Source organism: Electrophorus electricus, chromosome 1 (assembly GCF_041902795.1).
Source record: "Electrophorus electricus isolate QZ-2024a chromosome 1, ASM4190279v1, whole genome shotgun sequence".
Classification (NCBI taxonomy): Eukaryota; Metazoa; Chordata; class Actinopteri; order Gymnotiformes; family Gymnotidae; genus Electrophorus; species Electrophorus electricus.
The window spans coordinates 1,484,912-1,502,500 of NC_137497.1; the positions used below are offsets into that span (position 1 = coordinate 1,484,912).

The 17,589-nt window shown below is 40.9% G+C and overlaps 1 long non-coding RNA gene across 1 annotated transcript in view; it reads left to right on the forward strand.

Annotated features, from left to right (window-relative positions):
* The first annotated feature begins 11,982 nt into the window (after nt 1-11,982).
* Nucleotides 11,983-17,589, forward strand: part of LOC145659298 (uncharacterized) — a 6,302-nt gene continuing 695 nt past the window's right edge. Inside the window, exons 1-3 of the long non-coding RNA XR_014125366.1 lie at nt 11,983-12,160; nt 17,155-17,262; nt 17,376-17,589. The exon at nt 17,376-17,589 is cut by the window's right edge and continues 695 nt beyond it. This is a non-coding gene — a long non-coding RNA (uncharacterized LOC145659298). The remainder of the gene's footprint in view (nt 12,161-17,154; nt 17,263-17,375) is intronic.

Here is a 17,589-nt window from a genome sequence, read left to right on the forward strand (position 1 = left end):
GCCAAACTGAACAACTCAATGCTGAAAAGAAAAACCATCATGAACTTTAAAGGGCTTCAAATGTAATACATACTATTAAAACTAAATCATTAAAGGTTCATTAGCAAAGACTGAGAGAACAAACTCTTACCCGCTATCCATAGACCCATATCACAGATGTCTACACCATCACATTCACAGGTGTACCAGGTCCTCTTAGTGTAATCAACATCAGTGATGGTGAGGGAGAGATCTCCTTTCAGGTACTGATCATGTGACATGTGAAATCCCTGCTTTGACTGGCAGGATGTCTGGTTACACTGAGCCAGAATGTCAAGTTGTTTATGGGACACAGTCCATGTGACCAGACCAGAACATGTCTGAGTGCAGGGGAGAGTAGATCACCATGACGATTCACCTTTAGTGAGCTGAGAGATGATGCAGAATGAAGAACTGGAGAAGAGGAGAAGACGGAGGATGCAGAATTCTGTGTTACACAGCACACACTCAACACACTCAACACATTCAACACACTCAACAGCACACACTCAACACACTCAACACATTCAACAGCACACACTCAACACATTCAACACATTCAACACACTCAACAGCACACACTCAACACACTCAACACATTCAACACACTCAACAGCAAACACTCAACACACTCAACACATTCAACACACTCAACAGCAAACACTCAACACACTCAACACATTCAACAGCACACACTCAACACATTCAACAGCACACATTCAACAGCACACATTCAACTTTGTTCAGCTACTAGATCTGAACCAGTCTTAACATTTGCATCAAATTAACACTACCTGTTAAAACATTTTATACATTTAATATCACTACAGGCCACTGTAAGTGAGAAAAGCTCATGATTTATGAGACAAGATCATTGCACAAGAACCAGTTCATACTTTCTGGCTGCATAAGTTATTGCTATACCAAAACACCTACTATGAAATACTGAACCAAATTCCCAACTAACACCTAACAACCTAAGTCACTAATATCTTTGTGTTTGTCACTAACACCAAAACATATGTAATGAATTGTGTTGCATTACATGAAACATGATTGAAAAAACTGCAGATACAGAGACAGAGAGAGAGAGAGAGAGTGGGGAATACAAGGAGAAACTGTGTCCCTCTTCAACTTTATATTTGATTTGACTATGAAAAAAATCAGAATTTAGTATACGCTAGATAGAAATTTAAACTTTGAATAATAGGTTACAATTTGCAACCCTGGTTACTTATGCAGTGGTGCCAGCAGAAAATATTTAGTGGAGGACAGGTGGGACCAGTGAACATCTTGTGGTGGTGCACTAAATTGTGTTACAGTCAGAGGGTTAGGCTTGTGGTAGTACATTAAATGGTGTACCAGGTCCTCTTAGTGTAATCAGCATCAGTGATGGTGAGGGAGAGCTCTCCCTTCAGCTGCTGATCATGTGACATGTGAAATCCCTCCTCTGACTGGCAGGATGTCTGGTTACACTGAACCAGAATGTCAAGTTGTTTATGATACACAGTCTATGTTACCAGACCAGAACATGTCTGAGTGCAGGGGAGAGTAACATTTTAAGAGACTTGTCATATTCTGATTTGTATATTGACTATTGTTCTTTAATAAAGCAAATGTAATTTGTATCAGATTTGATACAATTGGTATTCGATTGATAAAGTAATCCAAAATTGAAGTATTTGGCAGAATACTCAATTACTAAAATAACCTATAGCTACAGATTAATTGATTCTTCTACATATTGCTATGTATGGTTTATTAGGCACAAAAAACAGTTCCAGGTTTTATAACATGTTTGTCAGATACATTTAAGGCTGGTAGCAGCGCAGCCAATGACTGACAGTTTCTGGGTTTCCCTGTCCCAGTACACCTGATCCAAGTCATCAGCACATCAGCTCATTATCAAGTCTTCTGTTAGCTGGATCAGGTGTGAAACTGTGCATGGCACTGGGCCTCCAGAACCACCAGATGTAGAAACCAACAGATGTAAACTACTTTGATATCTAGGCTAATTTCATACTTCTCATGTGTGTTAGTGTTGCCAGAAATATCTAAATGAATGCTGGGAATTAGGGAATTTAACTGGGTGATACAACATAATGGCAGGACGTTGATGTTTTGGATCCTGGACTAATCCTCCTATAGTAAATGAAGACTACTGTGCTGCTGAGGTGTTCTGGGGTTTAGTCATGTTTTTACTGTGGGTTAGTGGTTTAGTCCTGTTTCTACTACAGGACTAAAGGCTAAGGGCAGGCTATTGAAACACAGGGCTATAGGCTTGAGATAAAGTGTGAAACTCCTTTTTTTTTTTACAGGGTGTGGCATAATGTTTACTCCAACATGGCATAGTGCACATGAATGGTGTAATGACCAGTGGGATTATTTCCACTGGTCATTACACAAAGGAGATTGAAAGTGGATTACTGTTATCTTCTGAACCCCAGTTCTGAGTACCCACTGCCCTGCAACCAGCCTTTTGCCTGACAAACATGGTAATAAACCTGAACTAATTTTTCTAGTGGCTGATACTGTACATGGCAATATGCAGAATCAATTAGTCTACAGGTCTGTAATGCACCTATAAAACAGGAGCACCTACTAAAGTAGACAATGGCAGTAGGTGCAAGGTAGGAGTTCTTAATAAAGTGACCAATTAGTGTAGCAATATTCTAATGTCCTCGCAGTCAAAGGATCCATTAATATTAGGGAAGAAAATGTATGTAGGACTTTGATAACAATGACAACAACAACAACAATAATATTGTTTCTTTTACCGCCAAGTGTAACACCTGGAGGCTTGGCAGGATGCAAAGACGAGCCGAGTAAAACACAACAACGTTTATTGAAAGACACAACAAAGACAATGTAGCCCTTAGGCTAACGTGAGGTCAAACACCAACAACATCCACACTTAAACAAGACACTCAGCATAACGACATAAAACGAAGAACAGGTGTGATACACAGGGAGTGCGTGGCCATACAAACGAACGAACACACACACACACACACACACACACACACACACACACAAATGGCTGGGAGGAGGGGCCATGCCGTGACACCAAGAAAATGTTTCCACCTCAACTAAGCTTTAATTCCCCATATAAACGTCATTGTATGTTGTTTCCATGAGCTTTGAGTGACAACAGTTGTATTGTTGGTTTTGCAACCTAATTAAGTAGATACATTTAACCTGTCAATAAATAAACTTTCAAAAATAAATAAATAAATTATAGATCTAATCTGTCAATAACCACCAACAACCCACCATCGCTCTGGTAATCTGCCTCTTTGTTTGATCTATTTGTCCTCAGGCTTTCAGTAACAAGCTGCAACTTTGGATCAAAGCACAAACTTTTGAAACGATCAAAATATTCTGAATAATTACAGGCCTTCATTTGATGACGTTTTCATCAGCGTTTTTGCATCTACTAACACATTAGACAGTAGCTACGTTCGTCTGCCCTACCTTCACGATGAATATTCTCCAAAGGCACAGTAACCACCTACATTGGGTTATTAGTGCCCTCTAGTGTCCAGTTATGCAAACTGCCTCCAGGTGCAAACAAACCATATACAATACAACTGGTTTAATGGCCTCGTGTCCTCGCAGATCAGACAGCCACACAAACCCCCAATAGCAGGGCAGACTTTGGGTTATGGAACAACATAAAAATATTTAAAAAGCTCTCTTACTGTGGCTAAAAAGCTCTCTTACTGTGGTCATAGGGGTCAAAACAAGCTTCAAGATGTACAACATACATATGAAATATAATTGGAGACATTGTCATCTAGAAAGCAGAACTAAAGCCACAGACGCAGCACATTTCATCAGGACCTTCACTGAGAATGACCTCAACAGCATTAAACAACGTGGCAAAGGAAACAAAGTAATACAGCAGGACTTTGATTGTACCAACAGGTTGTTAAATATCATGGGATGAAAAGGCCATCTACAGTGAACATGTGAAGAGAACATGTAGAACATTTCACCAACAATTATCTCATATCTGACTGGGTTCCACTATTCCACACTGAATATCAAATATAAAAGAAATATTTCAGTAACTATACACTTATTAATTATCATGGACAGTCCTCTGGCACAGCGTAAATACACTTAAGAACAGTGAGAAAAAAATAAATGCATTTATTACATTTCAAACATATAAACGATAAATTAATTCTCACTTGGCAATGCAGGTATTCAACAATCTCTAGAATGAGAAGAAAATCTTACAGTCTTCAGTGCATATATATGGAATGTAACGAATTTTCAGTGCAAAAATACACCTGCCTGTAACTCTTTTACCAGTGATCTCAGTAGGTTTGCCAGATCTTATTTACAATATACTGTACTTGGAAACAGATGTAAGACAACAATGGTAAAACATTCAGTGACTGGAAGTTCATCGTAATGAGTTGCTGGCTGGTCACATGACCCAAAATTTGTCCTGGTTGCGTTCTTCTCCTTTAGTCTTCAGTGTATCTGATGGGGTTTCTGTGTAAATCTCTTCTGGTTTTTGTCTGCCCCCCTTTGCATTTTTCTGCCTGGTTTCTGATTGATCTCTTTCACAAACAGCCTCCCACACAAACATGTACCACACACACTGACATACAAATTCCCTCCTGAAGTAGGAGGGAGGTGTGTGTGTGTGTGTGTGTGTGTGTGTGTGTGTGTGTGTGTGTGTGTGTGTGTGGGTGTGGGTGTGTGTGTGTGTGTGTGTGGGTGTGTGTGTGAGTGTGTGTGTGTGTGTGTGTGTGAGTGTGTGTGTGTGTGTGTGGGTGTGTATGTGTGTGTGTGTGTGTGGGTGGGTGTGGGTGGGTGTGCATGTGTGTGTGGGTGTGTGTGTGTGTGGGTGTGTGTGTGTGTGTGTGTGTGTGTGTGTGTGTGTGTGTGTGTGTGTGTGGGTGTGTGAGTGGGTGTGGGTGTGTGTGGGTGTGTGTGTGTGTGTGGGTGTTTGTGTGTGTGTATGTGTGTGGGTGTGGGTGTGTGTGTGTGTGTGTGTGTGTGGGTGTGTGTGTGTGTGTGGGTGTGGGTGTGTGTGTGTGTGTGTGTGTGTGTGTGTGTGGGTGTGTGGGTGGGTGTGCATGTGTGTGTGGGTGTGTGGGGGCTCTCGCTCCCCCTCCCGCTTGTGCTCTCTCTCTCTAACGGCTCCCTCACACTCCTCTGTGTATCAGATAAAAGTCTACTACAGCTCCCTGGGAAAACTAAATATATTACTATACTTGCGATTCCCAACATTTCCACTTGCTGCATACATACATGTCAGTTCTGGAGCAAGTATAAGTATGATGCATCATATGTCTAATGCCACACAATCAGCATTCATGTTCATTAATCACTTCATAAGCATTATGTGTGCATGTCATAACAGCCTCTAGCTCTCCATTAGGTCTTAATATTTTATACAATGGTTCTTTTTTCACAACATATCAAACGTCCCTTTTTCTAATTTCATGATGCCCCTCAAAAACCATCCAGAAGCTTCCATCTTTTCTCTTTCCCACAGTTTTTCTGAAGTATGGTATACCTGAGCCACCCTTCCATCATGATAACACACCATAACCTTTACTGCACTACCAGTGTCAGCCTGAACACATGCTGTATCCTCGACTCTCCTTCTCACTTCTCCCCTGACTAAAATCACGTAATACAACAGCCTCCAAATTAGGATCAGCTTTAATCTTTTTATCAGTTGATCCTCTCTGTGTGTTACACTCCTTCAACCAGGCAACCACCAGCCAGATGCCTTTTCTTTCTCACGCGTCTACAATTTCTTTTCTTTTGGAAACACAAATATTGAACAATTTTCCCTGTAAACAGTCATATGTTTTCAACAACGTTATTCTCAGTTATTCTTTAGTCTATCCCAACCCGGCATGTGCCAGGACCTGTTTCTCTCTGAAGACTCTTGGGATTGAGCACGACCTCCTCACTCCAGTTTAACACAGCAAGGCTCCGCCCAGGAGGTATCCTTGGGTGCCAGCAAGCCTTTCCGTGCGACACATCTAGAGGCGACCTCGTCCGAGGAGGAAACTCCCTTCACTAGGACACACAGCCCCACACCAGTGGCAACCCCAGAGATGGGCAGAGTAGCTGGTGCGCCTCCTGAAACAGATGCGCGGAAGTCACCACCCCCCATATCGGCGAGGGATGGACTCCAGCCCAGCTGACGACTGGGGGACAGCCTGGGGCTCCTGCCGGCTTACCTGGACTCCTTAATAATCCCTTGTGTATTTTTGTACTTGTATCTGTCACCGTGTCTGTCCCCATCACGCTGTGTGTACCAGTCACTTTGTCCATCTTGGTGTCTGTGCTTGTGCCTGTCAGTGTGTCCTTCCCCCCTCTGTCCTGCTCTCGCTCGCCGTGTCGGGTCGCTCTGTCCTCTGGCCTCACCGTCTGGCGTCGGTTTCGGGGCCGTAGCCCGATAGGCTGGTGCGCGGGGAGGGGGGGGGGGGTCTCTGTCACTGAACAGCGCCTCCTCCTGAACGTCTCCTCGTGTGTGTTCGTCAGTGTGGCCACGCCCCCCTGTGCTCCACACCTGCCCCCCGTGGTTTCATTAGTCTGTGTGTATTAAAGTCTAGCGTGGCCGTGTTACTGCTGTCAGTGTGTGGATATGCGAGCCTGCGAGTTACGGTGAGTGTTACGTGTAGAAATAAACGTGTGTTTGTGTTTAATGCGACTCGTCTCCGCATCCTGCTTAGCCTTCTCGTTACATATTCCCTCAGTTCTAATTTGTTTTGTTGAATTTAGATGTTTACTAAGATATTCACTTAGCCAAAACTTATATGAGTAAATTAAATATTCACTGTTCCAAAACTCTGTTAACCGTCACTCCCACTGGTTAAATTTCCTATCCTGTAATATTTCAACTCTACCCTTTTGCTAATGTTTTAACATGTATGCTCCTTACTGCAGTGACTGGCACCGTCAGAGTTTTATATTCCACTTGGCCCTTTGGTTTTATGTATAGTATATCATTTAATTTACTGGTATTGTTACTGTAACAGTCAATTTATTTTGCGTGCACGCAGTACCTAATCAAGTATTATTTGGGATCATGAGGCAACCCGTCTACATACCCAGTTACCTCCTTGGTAATTTAGTAGCTTCCCCTTTTCTGAACTTTCGTAATAAGCTTTAACGTGAGGCGTTCAAGGTTATTCGACGGTGTACGTCATATCAGTGCACACTATGCTGTTATCGGGGTGCTACTAACTTGTTGTGGCCACATTTAGACAAAGACACCTGGAACAAACGCAACAGTTACATTTCTCTCTGTTTCACACACTCATTTCTCTTTATTCACTGTGCATTTGTCTTTACTTCATAATTTATTAAGCCATTTTTTCTTCCCCATTTCCCTTAACAGTAAGATTATGTGCAACTATTTTTATTTCCTCACTACTTTTATAGCAGGTTTTTGTGAATGTTCACTTTTTACCTGCTGACTTTTTTACTCCTTTTTTGTCATTTTATGCATTTCATCAGTCTGTTCTCACTCCCTTAATTCTCAGTCTGCACCCTAAAGACCCACAAGGCTCCACTACAAAACTGTCACGGAACGTGCAGCGGGGGGACTTTCATTTGTGGCCACGCGCCTGCGCACACCTGCACGTCGTCTCGTCTGTGTGTATCTAAACTCACGTCAGGGTGCGCCGCGTTAATGTTTTTTTGTCATTGTGAAAGTGTATGCGTGTTCATCGTGTTGGTCTAAAGTCGATCGTTTGTAATACGTGAGTGCCGCTGTCGTTTATGTTGATGTTCGTTCCAGTCGGTGGAGTCTGTGCGTCCTGCGGCCCTCGGGCCACCTCGCGTTACAAAAACTCTTTGGACAAGGTCTGTACCACCTATGCAGAATTCTTCAAACAGGTTATCTGCTGACCTTTAACGGTGCGTGTGTGGATTCAGACCCTGGTCACAGACACAATGCAGCTTTGGGTCGTAGGTCATCTGGTGCTGATAACCCTCCTGCCGACTGTATGGATCCATTTGTCAATTGACCCAATTGATCCCTGTAGTGCAGGCCACCAATTAATGTTTCTTAATTTTTCCAAGTTTCCAACTGTTTATTCGATACACACTAAATAGAAAATAAAGATGCATACTCTGGAATTAATTGAATTAATTGCTGGTCCTGTCTTTATTCTGATCTTAGTGTTACAAATGAGGCCTAGTCTGGAATATGTCTAACAATCACACAACACACATTTTTATACAGTTTCAGAAGTGATTATGTAATCACCTACCTTCTTTACATACTAGTGTTTGAAATCTCCACCACTATGTTCAGACATGCATTATTCAATATATGCAAATTGAAACTTGTCACAATTAGTCCCTCCCAGCTTCTGCGTTTCGTGTTTTCCTTGTCTTATGTAGTTTAATTCCATGTCATAGTTTTGTTTTCTCCATGCCTCATTTGATTTTCCACACCTGTCCCTTGTTTTTACCTTGTTAGGTTCATGTATTTAAACCACGTCGGAGGGCCTGTGTCTTTGGCTGTTCATTGTGTTTGTTTGGTAGAATGTGTTTAATTGAATGTTTGTGTTTGGATTTGTCAGAAAGCCTGTCTGTTTTTCAAAGCCTGCATTTGTTAGCCCGTGTGTCATTTCTTAGTTTCTGTTGTACTCTGCTTCCCCTGTTTGCCTTCATGTACTTGTGTTTTTGGTTCATCATGTATCCTCATACTCTCTATATTGGCTTTATGACCTTGGACTACCCTAAGGACTCTGAATCTGGATTTGCCCTTATTAAATCTCACACTTCTCTATACGTGTTTGCCTCTTTACTGCTCACTGTTACAATCCCGTTGGAAGATTTTTTTTTTTTATTATTTTTTTTTTTAAACAAAGATGATCTTAACTCACACCACCAAACACCTGCCAGATGTTGCAGGTCAGCCCTTGTGGTAAGATAACAAACCGTGCTTAACCACAGAACTCTCAAAGAAGCTTTCAAGTCTTAAAAACAGAGATCTTTTCCAGCACTAATGAAGTTATTTCTCACTGGAACAGTTCAGAGTGATCTGCCTTAGACTACCACAGAGGCCTTGAAACCACTTGCATCAGAGCCTCTGTTCTGCACGTAAAGACTCAAAAAGGCCTCTTGACCTTCAGCTACCCCAAAACATTATCCAGTTCTGCTACCATTCTCTCCAAATATAAGTTGTTATTAAAAAACAGTGAACTCATTCAAACCACCTGGTGCTCACTGCAGTAATATTGTTTCTTTCAGTCTATCTCGTGATGTCTGGGCCTTAGTCCAAGACCTAACACAGGGGGCTTCCAAGGCCTTATATTGATGCCTGCAGGAGCCTTTTCTCTACATAATCCAGTTTCTTTTAGACTTCATGTTCTTACAGTATAATTTAATTTTATTACCTCACTCTCCTGGGATCTTGTGACAGTGGAATTCTTTACACTGTGCTGCATCACTGTTATGCCACACACCTAACCAGGAGAGCTCTTGGACTAGTTGTGTCAGGACTAACCAGGGGTTGAGTTCTTGGGCTCGTTGTGTCAGGACTAACCAGGAGAGCTCTTGGACTAGTATGTGAGGACTAAGCCGGAGAGCTCTTGGACTAATGTGTCAGGACTAACCAGGGGGTTTAAGCTCTTGTTCTTGTGAACTGGGACTAACCAGTGGGTTTATCTCTTGGACTAGTGAGCCAGAGACAGATACAGCGATCTTTATTGAGAGGGCACATGCAATAAAAAAGCATTCTCCTCCACACAGCAAGTCTTACAGATCCAGAGTAAAACACCTCCATGTGAAAAATGCAACTGAGTAAATTTTATTTCACAATTATAATTCTAAAATTTGATACAAATAAAAAGAAAACATGAGCTATCTCTATTTTTCTGTTCTAGTTTTGCTATAGTAACAGGATCTCCTATGGCGATAGCAGGTAAAGGTGTGGAGGACACCTCACTAGGTGTTTCATTCCTACAGCAGGTGCTCTGGACCTCTGACAATGATGGAAGCTGTTCAAGCTCTGATAGCAAAAGTTGATGAGGACAGAGTTTTGTTGTCAATCACTTTTTATTAATCAACAACAAGACTTGTGGGGCATGATGAGATATTAGACTAGTAGCCTACAAGTTAGAATATCCCAAACAGAAGAAGAAAACCTGCTTATACTGCAGTTGTCAAGACTATTACTTTATCACTTACTATATGTGAGAGAGAGAGAGAGAGAGAGAGACACAGACACAGACTGAGAGACTGGGCCTTTACGCTGGATAACATCCTGGGTGATTAAGTGTAACTAGCCCGTCGAGGGACAGAGTGTTACAAATACTACACCATCTCAGATTGAGGAGATATTCCCGTTTGTACCGAGAGGACTGTTGTTTTTTGTGCTCAATAGAGTGAAGTAGTCGTTGTGTTTGAATCAGGCCTGCTACGTATTTTATTTTGGGGTTTCTGGTTTAATATAATTATGTGCGATTTTTTAGGTTTAAGAAAGAAACAATCTAAGAATAGGTTTGTTATATCCGGTTTTTCCTCTTCTCTATTCTATTGGTGTAACGCGAGGTGGCCCGAGTGCCGCAGGGCGAGGGGCAGGACGCACAGACTCCACCGACTGGGACGTACATTTATTAACATAAACGACAGCCGCACTCACTTATTACAAACGATACACATGAACATGAAACGATTGACATTTAAACAAACACGATGAACACGCATACGCTTTAACAATGACGAAAAACCATTAACACGCTACATCAACAATAACCAACACCTTGCACTCTCTGCCACGGGTTTATATACATTTAGACAGACAAGGTGCAGGTGTGGTTACAAACAAAACAGCCCCCCCACTGTACGTGGCGGGCCCAACCACGTGACTCGGGGGGAGAAGCGCGTTCCGTGACAACTGGTATATAATGTTTTTGTGCTAAAATGTAATGTTGAATAATAATTGTCATATGCAAATTTATGACATCCGAGTAGTCATTAATTACACTCTGTAGTGAGGCTGGGAGTCATCTCAATGGAATCTGGTTGTGTTCTGCTATAAAGGACCCCTAGATAGTTCACTCGGAGATAGCTCACTTAATATTTTAATATACTTATCATATGATCAGGAACCTGTTTGGTTCCTTCTTCTAATGGAAGAGCACTGCAGTGATCCCGCTGTTATTTATTCTTACTGTTGTCTTGTATCTTTATCTCCTCTGCAGGGCATTTAAAGCAACGCTAATACACATTTACTGCTATTCTACTACTAGACTGTGTTCTATGTGTTCTGTGTTTAATATACAAAATAATCTTCTTATTTAGGACTCTTTTATATTTGTCTTATAATGTAGAGTATTATGTATTAATGTTATATGGAGGTATCTAATGTGATTATATCTAATGTGATTTGAATAAGCAGTTTGCTTCTCTGAAAAATTACACACCAAATGTAAAAAACTAATTATTAGTTGTGCTGTTGCATGAATTTAAAGTGATTATTCATAGTATATTTTTGTTAATAATGCAAAGTGGTGTTATTGCTGTTATTATTATTATATAATGTACTTTTCTGATGTACCAAATACAGGCAAACAAATTATTTTTCCACAATACTTGAAATAAACACACACACACACACACACACACACACACACACACACACACACACACACACACACACTCATTTCCAACATTCGGCCATTAAGAAGCTTCTTTATTTGTCATGTGCACAACATGCCATGGACGTCCACACACTTACATGCTTATTGTGAGTCTGATTATCTGTCTAAATTACAATCATCGGTAAGTTAGATCTACAAAGCGGTATGTGAAGTTCCGAAGTGTTTCATCGTACCGACATAGTGGAGATTTACTCTCAGCGCAGCCGCAAAACAAGTCCGTGTAGGAGGGACTGACTCCATTGGCTGTATAGACTGCATGTCTATGATTGGCTGCAGAAAAATGACGGACAGGTAACTTTGGCTGCTGATTGGCTTAATAAAAATGACTGACATAAGAAATCGGTTGTGTAATTGGCTTCAGTTGAAAATGATTGACATGTGCTCCGCCCTCTACTTTCCCGCTGGAGTTCCTGTAGTCTCTCCCTTTTTCTCCCTTTTCCCACTTTTCTCGCCATTAGTTGGGCGGATTGGAGATACGCGCGGTAAGTTCATTCTGTTTGATAAAATGCGATGTCGGTGCAGTTTAAACAACGTGTTTTGTAAGCAAATTATGTGTTTAAATTGTAGGTTCACCCAAAAGTGGATTAAATGTAAAGATTAAAGTCCTGGGGAAGTTAACGCTACGCATCTAAAATAACGGGACACTAAACTGGCTAACAACTAAAATGACGGACACCAGGCACGATTGCGCAGTTATATTTAAAATAACTTAACGGGGTCAGATATATGTGGTCAGTTATTGTAAATCTGGATTTTAAGTCGTAGTTAGTCAGTGATCTTTCCAAATCGTCCCAGTTAAAACTCCTCTGGTCTAAACGTAAAGTCGCTGCTGTGATGTGTTTTTTACAGTTAGTTTACTGTTCAGTTTCAGTCATTTTGTAGTGTTGTCCACATTCTCAGTGGACAGTTCAGATTCCCTGTATAGTTCATTAGCTGTAGTGTTACCTGTAGTTAGGATGGGACGGTCGACACGGACGTTTCTACGCTTGTTTCGAGTTCCTGAAGCGCAGCGTTTTTGAAACGCTGATCCGAAGTGTGGCTCAAAACGGCCATGTCACGTGACCACAGGTGAACTAAGCTTGTGTTTCTACAGGTGTTATACAGTACCTGCTGCTCCTGGCTTTGACTGACAGTGTCTGAAACACACCTGATCACACATCTGTCTCAGTCACACACTCTATGGATGCTTATAAGTCAAGAAAACACACCCCAACTTTGAGGGGTTTTGTGAGAATAGAGAATTGAGAGACAGAGAGATTCAGTGTTGTCTATATAGAAGGTTATTGAGAGGACATATTGACTAATAGGCTAGTGAGAGACATCCAGTGAGCAGTAGTTATAGATACAGTGACATTAATATATAGAAAGTATGTAGAGAGAGATCCTCTGGTTTACTGACAGGAGTGATGTGCTGTATATCCACACATTTATATAATGGTAAAAACACCTGTGTATGCCAGCAACAAGTGTTCACTGTGAATGAATCTTTTCCAAGACTGAGGAGGTAATTTGGGAAGAAAACAAGCCGACTCAGACCCAAAACAGCAGAACAACTAACATTTTAAAATATAAATATTATAATAAATGAGATGTTCCTTTATTTTACTTTATTGAACTTCATTATCCATAATCATAATTATCTATATTCACAACACTTCCTTCTGCCATAGATGAAATATGGTCCACACAGAAAGTTAATTAAATAGATACCAAGAATTTTAAAAGCCTTACAGAACACAACAGAAAACAAGCATCCTTTGTTGTGGTTGTATGGTAATTTCTCTGAAATATTTATTGATCATATGTATCGATAGCCTGGCATAACCGACCAGAATAATATCTAGGCAGAGTAGGTTACTCTTTGTTTTTTACAGAAAAAAATTATCAAGATGTTGGCAGAAGTGGCCACTGTGGAGATCATGTCAGATTGTATCTGTTCAACAGGCCCAGACGTGATGGACGAATTATGATGAATATTATTTAATTTTGTTTTTCTTTATATTATATTTGTTCAGTATTGTGTCATTGGCTAAAGATATTAGTGGATTATGCAGTTAAACTCTGTGTCATTGGTTAAAGATGTCGGTTGTACGGTTGCGTGCGTTTAGACGTCATTTCTTGCAGTGCTGAGTGTTACCCACACAGTAAAACTCTGTGTTAAACCCAGAGACTCTGTGTTACTGATAAAATGTAAGTCAGGCATCTTCTTTTTATGGTGGTGTTTTGTTAGGAAAAGGCAGTGTTAGTTGATGTTTAGAGTTATCATTAAAGAGCAGACACGTTACTCCATGAGCTCTCTGTGTAGGTTTAGTTTCATATTTTAGCATTTACCACATCTCTCCTCTGGTAATACTTTGTTTCATATCAGCTGGGAGATGTACTTCCTTTGTGTATCAGTCCTTGAGTTTAGGAGGTTTAATCAGTAGTTTAAATGTTAGTTGTGTCACTGCATTTCTTGGTTTATCAAGTCACTGAGTCAGTTCTAGAGATTTGCCGCTAGATGGCACCCAAGCACCAGTTACTGTATATTCAGCTCACTATAGACATTACAATCGACTGTAAAAGGCTTTTCTGTGTATTGTGCAGGTTGTCATTTACAAGCAACATTGACATTTAAAGTAATATCTGTATGTGCTTGATCTCTTAGCATTATTATCCTATTCTCTACTTCAGTTCTGTAACATCAAAGCCCATAACTGTTATTACACCTTTGAACTCAGTATGGCTTTAAGTGTTCTGGCCAACAGACCAGGTTGAGCACAGTTATAAAGCCAACCAGTGCCATTCATCCCAGTCCCCTACAGTAGTCTTTACTACACTTTTGAGACCTTGAAACTATTTTCAACACAACTGCTTCGAACATCTCAATGTTTCACAAAGCCTCACTTTTCCCACCATCACCTATAGTGTACTGTAAATGTAGTGAACTACTGATGTATACTGATTAAGGACAAAGATACCACCACCTATAGTGTACTGTAAATGTAGTGAACTGATGTACACTGATTAAGGACAAAGATACCACCACCTATAGTGTACTGTAAATGTAGTGAACAACTGATGTACACTGATTAAGGGCATATAACAGACATGTTGTCAGGTTCAGTATCACTATTTTGGCTGAACCCAAAAGTAACAGTGACAGAATGTTAATGCAACAAGAAACAGAATAAACAAATCTTGTGCTGAAGAAATAAGCATTACAGAATTTCACTCTGTAGTTTTTGATTGACATAATGGGAACATGGACATAGCTATAGAGTTGTGTATTATTAAAGTCACAGCATAACACAACTGAAACTATAAATCATCACTATAGTGTCTTACTTCAATGCAGCTGCACCACTTTGTTCCAGATAGTTTCCATGATGAAATGTCACAATGATCTATTTCACAGACTAGCATTGATAGATTCTGTCTGTCATCTCACTAATGTGTACCCTGTGTAGTGTTCTATATAGACCCGTCTGTGTGGGGGAATGTGAGTGAGTAGAACATTACATTTATGGCATTTACCTGACACTTTTACAATTCTGACTGAGTACAACTCAAGCAATTGAGGATTAAGGGTCTTGCTGAGGGACCCAACAGTGGCAACTTGGCAGTGGTGGGGCTTGAACCACCAACCTTGCAATTACAAGTCAAGTACCTTAACCACTGAGCTTGGTGCACAAGCTCATGCACAGATTAACACACCGTATGCATCACTAGTATAAATACATGTGTTCTCGATAGATTAATGTGCCGTATGCAGTGAAAAGCTTTGAATCAAGTAAATTTAAATTGAGAATTCAGTGTAAATATAATGAAATTACACTTGAATTTATTTGTCATTGGGTGTGTTACATACTGGTTAAGCTGGTTGCTAAATGGTGTTATTTGGTGCTTTGGCAGTTGACGGCCAGTGTGCACATATTTGGGCCATTACGCGTCAGAATAACGCGCCAACATAATATGCACATATATACGGTCTGTTACGGTATCTGAGTGCTCAGAGTATCACTCCAACAGAATATGCACATATATACGGTCTGTTACGGTATTTGAGTGCTCAGAGCATCACTCCAACATAATGTGCACATATATACGGTCTGTTACCGGTATCTGAGTGCTCAGAGTATCACTCCAACATAATATGCACATATATACGGTGTGTTACGGTATCTGAGTGCTCAGAGTATCACTCCAACATAATGTGCACATATATACGGTGTGTTATGGTATCTGAGTGCTCAGAGTATCACTCCAACATAATGTGACCATATATACGGTCTGTTACGGTATCTGAGTGCTCAGAGTATCACTCCAACATAATGTGCACATATATACGGTCTGTTACGGTATCTGAGTGCTCAGAGTATCACTCCAACATAATGTGACCATATATACGGTCTGTTACGGTATCTGAGTGCTCAGAGTATCACTCCAACATTATGTGCACATATATACGGTCTGTTACGGTATCTGAGTGCTCAGAGTATCACTCCAGGGCCTGAGGGAACTTTGACGCATATATGAGAGCTTTATGTTCTCATCCACATGTATGTTTCATACAACTTTTTTATGTGTCTGTATTTTTATATGTTCTTGTTCTTCCACTTTGTATCTATGTTATGTAGTCTGTTTCAAATGGCAACAGACGGTCCTACAATATTTCACTACATGTACTGTGTGTAACTTTTGTGACGAGTGAGACGCGCAGACTCCCTCCACTTTGTGAAACATTTACTGACATTAAACATTTAAGACAAGGGCGGCACTCACACGTTACATTAACAGGGAACAAAAACACTCTTAACCACAACACTGGCTGCACAAACATGGATACGAACATGCCGCTAACAACGACCAACACTGAGACGCGCACTGGCGGGTTAAAGAGACGGACAAACTCAACGCTGAACCCGGGGAGGTGCGCGTCATCACGGGGGCGTGGCCCCTGCACCACGTGACTTACGGGGGCGGAGCAGTCCGTGAGAACAAATATCACAGACACAGTGAAGGTCTCCACAGGGCTTTGGGAATTAAGAACCAGCACTGAAAACCTTTACAAAATCGCTCACCAAATGGGAACTGTATAATATTAATTCATTAATACATTTGAAAGCATCCAGACTTCAGTTCCCACTGTGTGGAAACATTACATCTCCTGTGGGAAGCATTCTGGGAAAGTTGATTACTTATTATGGGGATTTGCTATTTAATTTCTTTAAAATAGAAAAACATACAAGTGATGGTGCACAGCTTTTGTGTGTTTAAAGGGAATTTTAAATATATTCAGTATAACATTATTTATGTATTTAGTGGAATATGTAACTGAATCCAGTAGTGTGTTCAGTGTTCTGCTGTCATCACTATTTCAGTTGTCCACCTACCTTGTTAATATCAGTGTGTACTTCATTTTTAATATGTTGATGTCAATTTTGTCAGGAATTTATTCAGTGTGATTCACTCTGTGTGTATGAACTGTTGACAGGAAGCAGAGAGCAGCATCTCCAGTGTCCAGCTGTGTGTGTGTGAAGAGGAACAACTCCATGATGGAGCCTCATAACTCCAGCAGTGGAGGAGGAACCTCTGACCCAAAGTGAGGAGCTTTCCATCAGCACTTAATCTGAGGAAACAGGAAGAGGGAATATTCAGGATAAATGAGATGTAGGGAAGGATATAATTACTCAACACCTTCCTCATCTTCATCAGGGTAAAGAGTGCAGAGTCTCCAGCACCCAGCTGTGTGTCTCTGAAGAGTGACGTGTCCATGGGTCGTCCTCCTGCATTCAGCAGTGGACCTGTGCCGTCTGACCCAAAGTGAGTGACACATCACACACTCATGTTCTTTCATTATTGTAGGTGTGGAAGGGTGGAGGGTGCTGTTCTGTCAGTAATGTAAGGTCTACTCCATCTTTACTGTTTT